Source organism: Panthera onca, chromosome C1 (genome assembly GCF_046562875.1).
Source record: "Panthera onca isolate mPanOnc1 chromosome C1, mPanOnc1 haplotype 2, whole genome shotgun sequence".
Classification (NCBI taxonomy): domain Eukaryota; kingdom Metazoa; phylum Chordata; class Mammalia; order Carnivora; family Felidae; genus Panthera; species Panthera onca.
In genome coordinates this window covers 9,168,304-9,182,921 of record NC_138346.1, presented here as the reverse complement: position 1 = coordinate 9,182,921, position 14,618 = coordinate 9,168,304, and the positions used below count along the sequence as shown (strand labels likewise).

The window sequence follows — 14,618 nt, the reverse complement described above, 5'->3', positions numbered from 1 at the left end:
TTTTTAAAAGAAATTGTAGTTCGGGGTGCCTGGGTGGCTCAGTCAGTATAGCGTCTGACTCTTGGTTTCGTCCAGTTCCTGGGTTCGAGCCCGGGTCGGGTTCTGTGCTGCCCATACAGAGCCTACTTGGGATTACCTCTTTCCCTCCCTCTCTCTCTCTCTCTCTCTCTCTCTGCCTCTCCCCTGCTCGCACCCTCTCTCTCTCTCAAAATAAATAAATAACCTTAAAAGAGAAAAAAGAAAAGGAAGATTTGAGCTTCAAATGAAATAAATAAATAAATAAAATGTATTTCTCTAAGAACAAAGACATAAAATAATGATTTGCTTTTTTAAGTGTCTTGAAAGCTAGGGACAGCATGACAGATGTTGTTTGATTGCCTTTCAGACAGATGTCTTGCGTTCACAAGGTTGTTTAAGAATTCAGACTTATCTCCTTGCTCACTGACCCATAACACAACAGACTAAATGTTTGACATGGGAAAATTCTCTGGGACAAAAGAGCTTATTCAGGCGGACCTAACAGCCATGAGCTATCTCATAATCAGCAAAGAGGCAGACCTCGCGGGGCCTGGGCTAGGGGTGGGCAGAAGCTGGGCAGGGGCCGCTGTGGGCTGGGAAGGTGAGTAGCCCTGTTCTCCCAACACCGGCTCGGGTGGCCTTGGCTTTGCTGAAAACAAGCAGCGGGGGCCTGCTGGGGAGCGGCTGGGCCGGTCTGAATGTTGGGGAGCCTGCGTGGGAGGCCTCAGAAGAGAGTCAGGAAGCTGTCGCAGGGAGGAAGGAAGCCATGCACTTCAGAGGCTTCGAGGCTGCAGCAAGCAAAGAGAAAATGCACGGGGCGAAGGTGGGTGGTTGGGGAATTGCACGCCGCCGAAAAGAAGGCCTATTTTAGGAAGAACAGCATAGAACCTGCATCTTGAACTTCACTGGCGTGAGGCAGATTATCTCTGAATCAGATGGTAATCATAATAAATCCCTGATTTACGAGCTGCCTTCCACTTTTCCAGGTATGTCCCCACCTAATCCTTGGGGATTATTTGATTATCCCAGCCTTCAAGGAACGGAGGCGGGGCCACGACCCTCCTCTGGACAAAGAGACAGAGGATCCCATTCATGATGAACAGCTCCGTCATCCCCCAGTGGGCGGTGCTCCCACCCAAGACCCATCTCGGCACACAGTGGCCGTGGGCCTGTTTCTGTCTGAGTCCATCCAGACTCCAGTGGACGCTCTACCCCGTATTTTATTGTTGTTTTAGGGCATTTGTTTGTGGACAGCCTCTCTTCGGGGGAGGAGCTGGGAAAGAGCTATTTCCATGTCTCTGTTATATGCAGGCATATCCGCTGCCCCCTTCCTTCTTCAAGGCAACTGGGTGGGCAGGGCACTGGTTTCGTTCCATTGAAGTTCATCAGAAATCTGCTCGTGCATTTCATCAGGAACGCTGAGTTCTTCCCAGAAGAAAATTGCTAACTTCGTCACACGCAAAAAAGTTCTGTCCCCTTGCAGTTTGGGGACAATTTTTCTTTTACAGACCATTGGCATGAAGATTGCCAAATGTGTTCATAGAGGAGGGTCGGGGATTGATTCCTCCACGCCCCAAGTGTGTCCAAGAGACCCTACTGCCAAAAGGTGACCCTTTTCAAAACTGTCTGCCGTGCCGGGCACTGAACTCCTTGCTGCTGGGCACATCAAGATAGCAGGCTCTGGGTAAATGTGGTTGCCTCTCCCGGGGGCCTTTCCAAGGGCAAGGGGGTGGAAGGGAGTTTGAACATGGGATGGAAAGAACCTCCTTTCCTTTGCAAAGGTGAACCCCTCAGTTTGTGCAGCCTACTTTATGAAAGTTTGGGGAGACAGATGGGGCCCATCCCACGGAAGTGACAAAGAATGGTCCCTTGACCATTCTGCCAGCAGTCACTCTACTCATCCCACTCACCCCCTTTGCTGATGCCCAGAACCCCACCCTCAACTCCAGCTCCAAAGATATTCCTCCCTCCTTCGTTATGCAAAGCAATGTGCTTAGGACTTCCTACCACCAACCTGGACCCCACAGGGCTTTTTGACTCATAAGTGTGCTCTACCAGATAAAGGGGCACCTTCTCCACATCTGTCCTCTCTTCGGGTCCCTCCCCACTTTTGAGTGGACACCTGCTCACCCACCTCCTTCTCTAAGGTGCTGTTTTCTCAGGGTAGGGTCTTGAGGTTTGGGATTTGCAGGAGGAAAGGGCTCTTTGAAGCAAATGAAGCCACCAGACCCTGCACTCAATGGTTGTCCCCTTCCGTCTTCTGTAACGTGCTGAGAATTCAGCTCAGCAAAGGCTGAGGGACAGGTGCCAACTGCAAACAGAGAACGGGGCTGATGCCAGCAAGGCTTCAGAATGCCCCCCAATGACCCACCTCTTCGCCCCCACGTCTGGACATGTCACAGACGCAACCCCACACGGATCCTGCTACAGAAGTGAAGAGGGGGAAATGAAATAAATCGAGCATAATTGGGCTGTGAGGGAGGAGAGTCACAGAAGTGGTGGGTTTCTGGAATTGGCTAACATCTCTGCCATGAACCAGAAAGGGGGCTGAAGACAGAGTTGAATGGTGGGATAATTAAACTCAGCTTTAAATTCGTACACTTGGATCTACAGCTTTGAAATAGAATTTGCCGCTCTATGAGTTAGATGTTTTAATCAATGTCTTTATTCGGCACCTAATGCAACTCAGGAACTGCTGGGGGAGGATAAAACAGGAGAAGGTGGAGAACGAAAACTCTCGCACATGCTACCTGTGCGTTCTTCACAGGCACCAGGGCACCCACGTGAAGAGCACCCAGGTGGGGAGTAAAGTATGTCAAGGCGGTGACCCCTGAGCAGAGCGATCCTGGGTCACACTGATAGCCAGCAAACGATAGACATTTCCGGTTTAAAAGAAAATAAACGAAAGTAAAATAGAGATGTAAATATTGAGTAGGAGTTAGCTTGCGATGCATAGGTGTTCCGGGCAGAGGGAGCAGGTACAAAGGTATGGGAGTTCCGAGAAAGCAAGGGCCAGGGGCTTCAGGTGGAGACCTCAATGGGCCTGGACCCAAAAGTCCAAGAGGTAGGCAGGTGGGAAAAAGAGGGACCCTGTCACAGAGAGCCTGGTTTGCTGAGGAACTGGGGTTTTATCTAGAAGGTTATTGAGTGTCATTAAGGGGAACTCTGGCGTGGGGTTTGGTCTTTGGAGAATGGCCCGGAAAGGGAGAGTCTGGAGGGGAGCCAGACATTGAGAGGCTAATGTAATAACAGGCAGGAGAAGACAGGGCCTCGGGGAGGAGAGGAGGGAAGATTTGAGAGAGTCTGAGAGGGTTGGACGAGACAGTCAGAGTCAGTTGGGTACGTGTGGGAGAGGAGTCAGAGAGGGGGTGGAAAGATCAGAACCTGGGTAGGTGACAGGGCCACATCTCCGGACAGGGAGCAGGTTCTGAGGCACAGACAGTCATCCAAATGATGCCCTGACTTCTGTGGGTGGGGTTGGGGTGGGCTTTCCTCATCTGCGTTCTGGAACATACCCCAAAGTGCCTCAGAGCCGCAGTTGGGCCCTCGGAGTCACGCAAGGACACCCAGATCCCGCTCCGGGGCAGTGAAGGCATCTCCCCGAGTCGCAAAGAAACTTGACCCTGCTATTCCCCCAGTGGAAATGGCCAGGCCAAGGTGAAAGGACATCTTAATCCGCTGTGGAGGGGCCCACACGGTGCTGTCCCAAGCAGTGTGGGCAGCATGTGTAAGGCATGGGGCTGTCCTGCCATCCCCCAGGCTCTCAGCTCCGGAGGGCCGCGCTCCAGAGGGCTGGGTCCACCCGGGGCCCAGCCCCGCCCGTGGGGGCAAAGAAGAGGTGGCTCATACTCACACCTCTGCCTTTCAGTTTGCTGGGAGCCAACTTCTGTAGGATTAACAGCTACCATTTCCCAGGCCCGGAGCCAGTGTTTTTGCACATCTGGTTTACGCCCATAGCGACCGGGGCTATGACTACTAATCCCTAGTCACTACTGGCGGTTGTCGCTTCCACCTCGACTCCTCAGGCCATCCCGTGCCCCTCCCACCATCCTGGCCCCGTCGTCCTTCTGTCTGTGGCCCACACAGCCCTCAGGGCCGAGTGAAGTGTCACTTGCTCTGCACCCCAGACCACCGCGACGGTCTCACTCCGGAGCCCACGCTCTGAGTCTTAAAAAAAAAAAAAAAAAATTTAAAAAGACTTCTTTGGACACATGGGCCTTTTTGCTTCTCCTCAGGGCTGGAAACAGGGCTCTGCCTCGTTCACCTTTCTCTCTCACGGTGCCCTGCACACGTCAGGTTCTTCGTGGGCACCTGGAAGGACCTACTGCATGAAGGGAAGAAACTAGTCCTTTGGCTGAGTAGGGGGTCCCCAAAAGGGAGCTGTGGTAGCCTCTGCTCCCCAAACTGGGGCAGTTGACCCCTCAGTGGTTATTGTGTCCAAACCGCAGGTCTCTGCCACAGCCCCAAAGGGACCGGATGGCACATGCTGGTCATCCCTCCTCTGGCCACCATCCCCCTCCTGGGTGTAGATGCCACCCAGGCCCCCTGCAGCAGCAATGCACTCTTCCAGAAGAAAGTTCCTTGTCCTCCTGTCTCTGACCCCATCCTGACCTGAACACCTACCCACAGAGAGGGCCTCACGTGCCTCCTCCTAGGCCCCCGGTGACCCCAACAGCCTTGCCGTGGAGCAAACAGCACCTGGGCTGACCAGGCCTTACCCAGCCGTCTCAGGGAGGCCCCGGGGACCCTCTTCCACAGCGCCGGTGACCACGGCCCCTGGGATAGATAGTCCCTGCCTTGAGAAACTGCCTGGCCCTCCGCCCCCACTGACAATGACTCTACCCTGCCCGGTGTATCCCCAGCATCTTTAGCCAGGCCTCCGCTGCCTCCCACCTGCTCCTGCTCCCTACCCTCAACCAGGAAGACACCAGCGCTCCCTCCCTGACCCTTCCCGCTCCCCCTGTGAGGCCTGCTGGCCCAGCTGTCCCTGCGAAGCGCCTGCGGCCACGTCAAGAACTTGGCCTGTTGCGCCAGCCCTAGCCCAGGCGCCGGGGCCTCTCCTCCCACCATTTCTGCTGTAAGCAGCCACGGGCGTCCCGTGGAGTCATGAAGCCTGTGTTGCCCGCTTCCCAGGGGCGACAGAAAGCACCTTCTCAGAACACAGTGGCTCTGAATTTCTAGAACCACAGAGTCATCCAGGAAATGAGAAGCAGGGTGCTGGGCGTCTGATAGTGAAGATAAGGGTTTGGAGGGGTTGCAGGTTATGGGGAGGCGAGGGTCAGAAAGGATGACAGTTACGCTACTTTTTCTAAAGAAGAGCCCAGAAGCCAGCCTGCAGGGCAGGATAAGTGCGGTTGGGAGGGGGGAGCCCTGCCAAGGGAGCCCTACCAGGACACACAGGAATACCCCCTCCCTCGAGGCTCTCCTCCATCAGCTGGTGCCCAGCCCAGCCCCTGCAGCCGGCAGCTTGAGAGGCCCCGGATGTGCAAGCCCTTGGCCTTTGCCCTGCTGTGGCTTTCGGGCACCTGGAGCTGGGGCCTTGCCACTTCCTCAGACTCGGGCAAGGAGGCGTGGCCCTATGCAGCCTTGTCATGCACTTTGGCTTCCCACCAAGGCCATCCAGTCCTCCTGCCTCTTGCCCTGGGCCCATGGACATCACTGCCCTCTTCCCATGCCAAACACCTTCCTGTAGGCCGCCTGGGGTCTGGTGACAGGGGCGGGCCCACGAGCAGGCAAGGGTCATGCTCCTGGGCACACGCACCGGAGACCCAAACCCCTAACACAGAGGCACATCCGACGTGGGGGGCACACCACCCCCACCAGATTGGGCCACACCCACTCTTGGGGGAGACGGCTAGGTCACCGGCAGCCACCCTCCGGAAGGAGTGGAGAAGAGACTGCCCTGTTTCACCTGCACCGAGGTTCCGACCCACAGTGTCCCAGGCTGTGAAGTCCAAAGCCAAGCTTACACGGCAGACGGTCAAAGCCCCAGATGGCCCCTCCTCGGGACTCTTAGCACAAAGGGAATCAGCCCCACACTGTCACAGAGCACAGGCGGTTCACCACCGGGTACTCACTTCAGACTGTCCCCAGGCTGTCCCTGTACCCCTAGGAAGGGGCTGGAATTATCCAGGGAACTATCCAAGGGAATTCCTTCCCCCTTTGCTGCCATGGACTGGCCAGGGTGTTTCGCAACCAGCCACCGATGACAACGAGCGGGTGGCAGGGGCCACCTCTGCCTTCCCCATGACCCTGGCTGAGATGAGCACAGGGTGGCCTTGAAGGGGGATTCACACAGAGGGGATGGCCTCAGCTCCCCGATGGAGGTCGTCGGCAGGGGAGGCGGGAGCGAGCAGGAGAGGTTACCAGCCACACGCTCAGCAGCTCGGATCTGTGTCACATGGGTTGGCAGAGTTTCTGTCCTCTCCCCCCACAAACTTCCTTCCTAATTCTCGGCCCAGTGCAAGGGGTTTGGGGGAACATTTCCAACTACAGCCTGAGAAAGCACGCGGCAGGGTATACAGCTGATGTAAGTTACTGGTGAAGAGAACCAGCACTGGAGTGCTGAGCGCTGACCACTCCTAGCTGAGGGGTCAATTTACTTGAGCTCTCTGAGCCTCAGTTTCCCGAGCTGTCAAATGGTGGTAATATCAGTGACCATCTTGCAGTGCTGCTCAGAGGACTGAATGAGAAACTCTGTATCATGCACTTAACACGGGGCTTGGCAGCTGCCAGGACCTCAATTAACGTGAGCCACTGCTGTTGTCCCGGCTAGGAGTGGCAGCTAAAGAGTCGTGGGCTCCCCACACCCTCCTCATGGAGAACCTGGCTCTCTGCGCAGACCTGCAGGTCAGCACATCAGCAATAACTGCTTTGAGGGTCACTGTCCCCAAAGCTGTCTTATTTCTCCTCCCTCCGTTGGCCTCAGCGTTGAAACTGCCCCATAGAGCGTCAGGCAGCGTCTCAGATCACAGGACTCTGCACACAGCTGCAGGGAGCAGGGTGCCTGGGTGGCTCAGTGGGTTGAGCGACTGGCTTTGGCTCAGGTCGTGATCTCACGGTTCATGGGTTCAAGCCCCACGTCGGGATCTATGCTGGCAGCGTGAAGCCTGGAACCTGCTTTGGATTTTGTGTCTCCCTCGTTCTCAGCCCCTCCCCTGCTCACGCTCTGTCTCTGTCTCTGTCTTTCAAAACTAAAAAAAAATAAATATTAAAAAAATCAAAAAATTATTTTAAAAAAGTAAATATTAAAAAAAACCTGTAGAGCAGGTTGGGGTGTGAGGGGCTAGCATGGGCCTGTTTCGAGGTGTGTTTGGGAGTGAGGCAGAGGGACGACCGGCCTGATTGCCCACAGAACTCCAGATAAGGAGGGGCCCTTGTTGGGTCACCAACCCGGGCTCCCCCACCCCAGCCCCATGAGGCCCAGCACCCCAACACGTAGACCTCCTCAGGCCCCCGCGTCAACATTTCCTGGCCTTAGTTTCTGCATCTGCAAAGTAGGTACTATCTCTTCAGATCGTGGTTCAGATCAAATGAGACAACGCGTACAAACCCCTCCAAACTGTGTCAGGTATGGATGCTGTATCCGTGTGCTGGGGCCACCATAGCAAAGGACCACGGACGTGGTGGGTGGCCTAAACTACAGAGATTTATGTCTCATGATTCTGAAGGCTGGGAGTCGGAGATCAGGATGTCAGCACGGATGGTTTCTTCTAAGGCTTCTCTCCTGGGCTCGTGGTTGGGCATCTTTCCGTTCTGTCTTCACATCGTCTTCCTTCTCTGCATTCTGGGTCCCTAATCAGTTCTCCTTACGAGGACACCAGTCATATTGGAGCCGGGCCCACCCTACTGACCTCCTTTTAACTTAACTACCTCTCCAAAGACCCCTTATCGAAATACGGTTCACATTCGGAGGTCCTGGGGTTAGGACTTGAACATGCAAACTGGGGGGGACACAAGTCAGCCCAGAACAGCTGGTGCTTAGGACACATAGCTATGAATTCCAGTCAGCAAATGCTTTCTCTATGCCAGAAATGCTTCCAGGCTTTTAGAAAGGCATTAAAGAACAAAGCAGACCCAGACCCTTATCTGTGTGGGGCTTCATCCTGGGGGTGGGGAGAAAGGCGCAGACATCACACAGCCAACACAATGAAAGTAAACCGAGTGGTGTCCTGGAAGGTGATCAATTGTATGAAATTTAAAACAAAGAGAGAGCAAGGTGAGAGGACTCCGGAAATAAGGGTTGAAATTTTGAACAGCGTAGTCAAGGTAGGCCTTGTTCAGGCAACATTTGACAAAACCTTCAGTGAGGATTTGATCTATTATTCCTAGGAAATCATATCAGATTCATTGGGCTGTGAACCCCCTCATCTCTGCTCGCCAGCCCCCCACACCCACAGCTCTAGTATCAGAGAAGAAAAGGTGCGATCCCGTACCTTCGGGCCATCACCTCCGTGCGGTGGGGTCAGGGAAGAGGCCCAACCATCCATGGGCCAGGCTGCTGTGGGGCTGGGGTAGGTGCTGAGATTTCAGAAGGAGCTACTTCTAGGGTCTTCTAGGGCCTTCTAGGGTCTTCTAGGAAGGCAAAAAGGGATAGGGTGAAGTCAGCAGTCAGAGGTCAAGGGCTGACAAACATGCCAGATGAGTCATTTCTTTTTTTAATATCTCCCCACCGACTTCCCTCTTATTCCATTGGGCAAAACTGGGTCAACGTGGCCACCACTAGCTACAAAGGATCCAAGGAAGCATTTTACCTGGGCACATGGCTACCCCCCAACCCCAGTCAGGGTCCCGCTGGTAGGAAGAAGGGGAAACTAGACATTGGGTAGATGTCTGGCACACTGCTCTCAGCAGAGCTTGGTACGGTGAGGGTGGGTGATGCACCAGACCCCTGCCGAGGCCAGAACTGGAGCCAACAGGCTGGCCTGGGACCACCCCCACCAGCAGCAATGGCCCCAGAACTGGCAGGAGAGTCCAGAGTTGGGAGGGCAGAGCCTGGGGCCGCGTGTCTAGAGAGCCTGCCTGGCATGAGCAGGGCAGGGGTAGGTAGATTTTTTCCCTTCTCTAACAATGTGCCCTCTCCTCCCATTTACACATGGGGCCCCTGTGGGCCAGCGTCCGCGGCTCCCATCCTACAGACTGGCGTCCTCTTATCGCTCACACATACTCGTCACGGGGGCTCCCTGATGCCGTGAGCATGGTACTAATGGGTGAGGGGTGGAGATCACCCCGGATCGCTGCTTCTCAAAGGTCTTCCCTCTCCATTCTGCCAAAGAAGGAATGCGAAGCTGGGAGACGGGGTCTGTGTGCTAGTTTTATTGTTATTCCTTGGGAATCGGGGCCAGCTTGCACTTGCTGAGGCCTTTCGCAGACAGGCCATTCTATATTCCACCAATTCCCAAGGCTGGGATGTACAAGCAAGGCGTTGCGCTGGAAAGGGGATGAAGGCAGTTATGTAGGGAGAGGAACCCCAAAGTCATATATCATTGGATGCTGCTGCTGGGCATGTGGGCCGCCTAGCAGGCTGCAGGGAAGGTTCTTGCTGCTGTTAGCTTATGCTGAGCCATTTATGAAAGGGCACGGGGAGCTCACCCTCACCACACCTTCTCAGGAAGCGCTCCGGAGCCCCCCTGCTCATGCTCATTGTGCTCCATTCCCCAGAAGGTTCCAGCACACCTGCAGTTCAAGAAACGTCCTGACCAGGCTTGCATTTGCAACTGTCTCAGAGACTGTGAAAGCCGGGGCTGGTGGCCCGGGAGGGAAGACCCCAGAGTGGAGAGAGATGAGAAGATGGGGCACCAGACAGGACATTCTGGGGACAGGGACTGTGTTAGTGGGCTAAGGCCACCATGACAAGCATCACAGACTGGGAGGCCTGAACAACTGAAATTTATGTCGTCGCCGTCCTGGAGGTTTACAAGTTCAAGATGGTGTCTGCAGGGTTGGTTGCTTCAGAAGCCTCTCTCCTTGGCTTGTAGCTGGCCATCTTCTCCCGTGTCCCTAGATGATCTTCTGTCTGCGGGTGTCCAAGGACTCCTGTCATAATGGATTAGGGCCCACCCTCCTTTTAACATAATTACCTCTTTAAAAATCCTGTCTCCAAATACAGTCACATTGTGAGGTGCTCTAACACGAAACTGGGGGGGGGGGGGGGGGGACACAGCTCAGCCCATAAGAAAAACCATCCGATGTGAGTGGGGTGGACACTGTGTGGGAGAGAGTAGGGGACACTGAGGAGGCTGCCCAGCTCCCCGGCCCCCGCTAGTGCCGCCACCTGGGTCCTCCCCGCTTCACCCACAACTCCCAAGGTGCCACTTTGCTCCTTACCTCTCACACCAGCCCCGGCACCTTCTAAGGCAAGATTAGCTTTTCAAACAACCTCCAAGGCTTAATGTCAGCACCTGCTCTTTGCTCGTGGTGACTGATGGAGGGACCTTCAGGCAAGGTCAGCAAGGAGGCTGGCACGGGGTGCAGTGGGTGAAGATAGGGCTTTCTGCTTGCTCCTGCCCCAATACCCCAGGAAGGTGCCTGCCCAGGCCTCCGTCCCAGTTGGGTTTGCCCCGTGGCGGTCACAGCTTGCTGGCCCGGGGAATGTTCTGACCTGCCTCTGGCCACGCTGCCAGAGCCCACGGATCTGGAAGGGGAATGAGGAAGCAAAAGAGGAAGCAGTGTCAGGAAGGAGAGGGAGGGGAAGGGCAGGGGCTCCCCCTTCCCTCATGCCTGGCCCCTGTGGGACTGGGGAGCCCATACGAGAGACCGTATCTCTGCTGGGAGCCATACCCCCTGCCCAGCTTAGCCCTGGGTGACCTGCTCTGCCTCTGGTGACCCGGGCAAAGCACACTGTTCCTGCACACCCTCGTGCTTTCTGAAATTTGAGGAGGCCAGGGGGGTAAGGGGGGGGTGGGTCCTGCACAGCCCAGGCCCAGCTGGTCGGGCTAATTTTAGGTTTTTCCCCAGCCTGACAGAGGCCCACTAATCTTCATCTGCCTAGAGAATGCACATTGATCAGATGCTGCCTTCACTCATGGTGTCCCGCACACCCAGCCTGCAAGAAAGCACCTTCCTCTATCTAATTTCGATCCCTCTTTTACCTGCCCCGATTCCACCCCTCCAAAGAACGTTGCCTTAACCACCACCTCCCAAAGAGCGCTCTCCTCTCCCAGTGCCTGGGGTAACTGCAGATTTGAAGGCACAGTGGAGCCCTGTGTTCCCAGCACTGGCACGTACCGGGCCCCAAACAAGCACTAGGTAGTATGGGTGGAATGAATGACCACCTTATTACACAGTGGCATCGTGTGCTATGTAGAGGTTAGGTCTAAAGGGAGCGAATAAGTTGTGAAGAGCTCAAAGTTTAAATCACCCTTGAAACTCCAACAGGAAGGCATAAATCTCTCGGTAAGTCCAATGGGACCATATTGCCTCCACAAGACCTGTCTCCTCAGACAACGCCCCCCCCCACTCCCCACAAAACCTAAGGATAGGGATCTAGTACTCCCCCGACTCCCCACGCACCCCAAGATGTCTTCCCAAGGCTTTGGGGCTGACAGGTGCTTTACAGGGATTCTCAGGGTTTATGCAACATGTCCCCCAAAGAACTCACGTCTAGAAATCTTAAAAATAAGAGGCTCTCCATTCTCTTTCACGTTCCTCCAAGGGCTGCTCCTCTGTTGCCCTGGCAGCCAGGGCAGGGTCTGGTAGCTCCTCAGAAGGTCCAACCGGCCGAGGATGAAGCCAGTGAGAGGCACAGAGGTGGCCCCAGGGCAGACAGCAGAAAATGGAAACCTGTCGTGAACAGCCACTATGCCCAAGTTTTAAAGAACCCCGAAGTATAGGGGAAACACTGCACCTTGAGGCACAAGAAGGGAAGTCCTCGGCTAGAGCCCCAAACTACCAGCCACGAGAGGACAGCTGTTCCTCTTACCTTACCCAGATAGTATTTTCCCCACCTTTTTACTTGACAATTTCCAAACACAGAGAACAATGGAAAGAACATACATACAACCACTTGTGAAGCCTCCATCCAGATGCAACAACTGCTGACCTTTTGCCCTCTTCTCCATCCACCCACCTGTATTTGAGACGTCTGATGACGTGTTGTAGACATGGTGACCCACCAGCCCTCATTGCCTTGAGTGGCATCTCCGAAGAATTGTCCGTTCTCCTGCAGAATCGCAAAACCAAGTGTAACGGGTATTTGAATTACAACAACAACAACAGGAACTTGTAACTAATGCTTTTTCTAAGTCAACAAGCTTGGCATGGCTAGGAAAATAAGGGAGGGTCAGTGATTGCGGAGTAAAATCATGCCAACGCAAGCCTGGGTTTGTCCTCAAAAACTTCTCAATCGGGTGCTCGTCACAGAAGAACAAGCGAGCTTTTCAGCTCTGCCAGACGTCTACCCAGGAAGCCTCTAGGTATATAGTTAACAACAAGCTTGCAAGTCATGTATTTTACACTTCCCGGAATAATGTTTCGTGAAACTGGGGTTATTCAACAAATGTATGCTGATCACATAGCAGGTGCTTACTAAGTCCAAGTGCAAATCGCCTTGGGGAAGGCCTCAGCAGCCCCAACTGGGCCTCGGAAGAATGGCCTCTACGTACTCAAAGAGGGTCCTTTTGGTCCCATTGGACACCAGCTCTAGTGGCTCTAAGACCTCCTTAGCCATTCCCAATCCTTTCTTTTCTTCGTATCTCATCCCTAATTTATTTGTGGCCAGTATCTATTTTCTCACCATGGGTTAGTCTTACTTCCCCAACCGGAGTCTATCACCTTCCCCTCTTCCCGCTCCAGCTCAGAGCTCTTTAGCCAGGGTTCCTTATGGACTCCATGCCACGTACTATGCTTAACCCCTTCCAAACTCCATCTCATTTAATCCTCACAAAACCCTATGGCCGAGTCCTAGCACGATCCCCGGTTTATAGATGAGGAAACTGAGGCTCAGAGAGATGAACAGAAGACACACAACCAGTAAGGAGCAGAGGCAGAATCTGAACTGGCCACTCAGGAGCCAAGTCCCAGATTTTTAGCCACTAGGTGCCAGAGATGGGACGTAGGGCAAAGGGGACCGTGTGGGTTCCCATGCCGATGGGTGTGGCTTGGGGTGAGGGAGCAGCCGGTTGAGGCTCAGGTGGACAGAGCCGCTTTGTCACCGTTGCCATGGTTCTCTGTTCTGAGCGTGAGTCGTGCATCCTACAGAAAGAGTCCCACAGAGCAAGGGACTCGGTTTCCTCTGCTAGCTTTCCCTCCATAAATACTCAGGACACACGGGCAGTTGTGAGAAGTGCAACTTACTTCTCCCTTATCATCGCCCCTCCACCCCACCGAGCAAATGTCCCAGGGGAGGGCCTCAACCCACCCATTTGTGTCCCCTGTACAACTTCAGGGATCGCAGTCAGGTTGTGTCCTGAGATCCTGGCATCGTCTCCAGCAGGAAGGGCTTCTCCACAGCAGAGGACCGCAGGTAGAGACCCCACGTTCTTCCACAATCTGTAGGACAGCTGTGTGGGTCACGAGGGAGGCCAGAAAAGGAGCAGAGATGGTGGCACCTGAGAGGAGAGAATAAAAGGCTGCCCCAACAGACGCCTTCATTGTTTGACTCATTCGTTACTCAGAAAATGCGAAGAAGGAAACAAAGAGGAGATCTCAGCCCTTTTCCTCAGACAGCCAAACCAAATCTTTTGTCGCTGTTGTTGTTTTTCTTTTGAGCAAGAACTTTGTATTTGTACACGAGGAATGGATGCGTACCAAAGTATGCCATTAGCTTAAAAAACATTAATAAGAACTTGAACTTCCGCCTTGGTCTGTGCTCCATCTGCCTGGGGACACTTTAAGATTTCTTGTGGAAGTTAAATCAAGAAAAACATCTAGGTGCCATTCAGCTTCTATAGAGGAAAAAAATCGCCTTGCAAGTCAAGCTATTGCCTTGAAAAAGATGTTCTAAATTACTTGATCTCTCCCTGCCCTCCCTCCAACTTAGCTTTTAACAAAACGTGCTCTCCCCATCCTGTGTAGAAACCCCCTCCAGCCCAGGAAAAAGCAGAAAAAAGCCTGAGCAAAGCAGGGGTGGGGGGGTGGGGGTGGGGGGGGGTGGGTACAAAGCAACCTCATGTATGTCCCAGTCAGTGGGAGGTGTATAGGGTCTAACAAGAGCCAGGTGATAGTAGAGGGGAACCCTTCTCCGCCACCAGCCCTACCCCACCCCTGCTCACTACTCCCTGGTCAAGTCTCTGGGGAGACGATACTCATAGCTGCCTGGGATGCGGCCACGTCTATGTCACCCTGAGGGTTAGGAGAACCTCAGCTCCGGTTTCAGCTCTGAAAGCCACGCTTGGATCCTGGGCTGCACGTGGGCTAGACTTCGAAGGAACTACAGTGTAGACGGGGAGCTTCTCAGCAGGGGACAATGTAACAGGGGAGTTCGGGTGCAAGCAGACGCCTAGCGGAACCAAGTGCAAGCTCCAGGCTGACCACACAGGGGCCCGTGGCCCTGGCAGGAGCGGGGTACGAAGAGCCAGAGGTGCAACGCTGCTGGGAGCATTGCGGAGCCACAGATGGTCTCTGAGGACGCAGCAGCTGGTGTTCAAGGTCATCGCCCCTGA

General features: G+C 54.2%; 1 long non-coding RNA gene across 1 annotated transcript; it reads right to left on the bottom strand.

The window, feature by feature from the left end:
* Window positions 1-688: 688 nt before the first annotated feature.
* On the bottom strand, window positions 689-13,550 carry LOC132672246 (uncharacterized). Its single transcript, XR_009607440.3, has 4 exons — window positions 13,376-13,550; window positions 11,618-12,178; window positions 10,345-10,651; window positions 689-10,053 (listed from the first exon to the last, which is right to left on the bottom strand). It is a non-coding gene; the product is annotated as an uncharacterized LOC132672246 (long non-coding RNA).
* Between the last annotated feature and the right edge of the window lie 1,068 nt (window positions 13,551-14,618).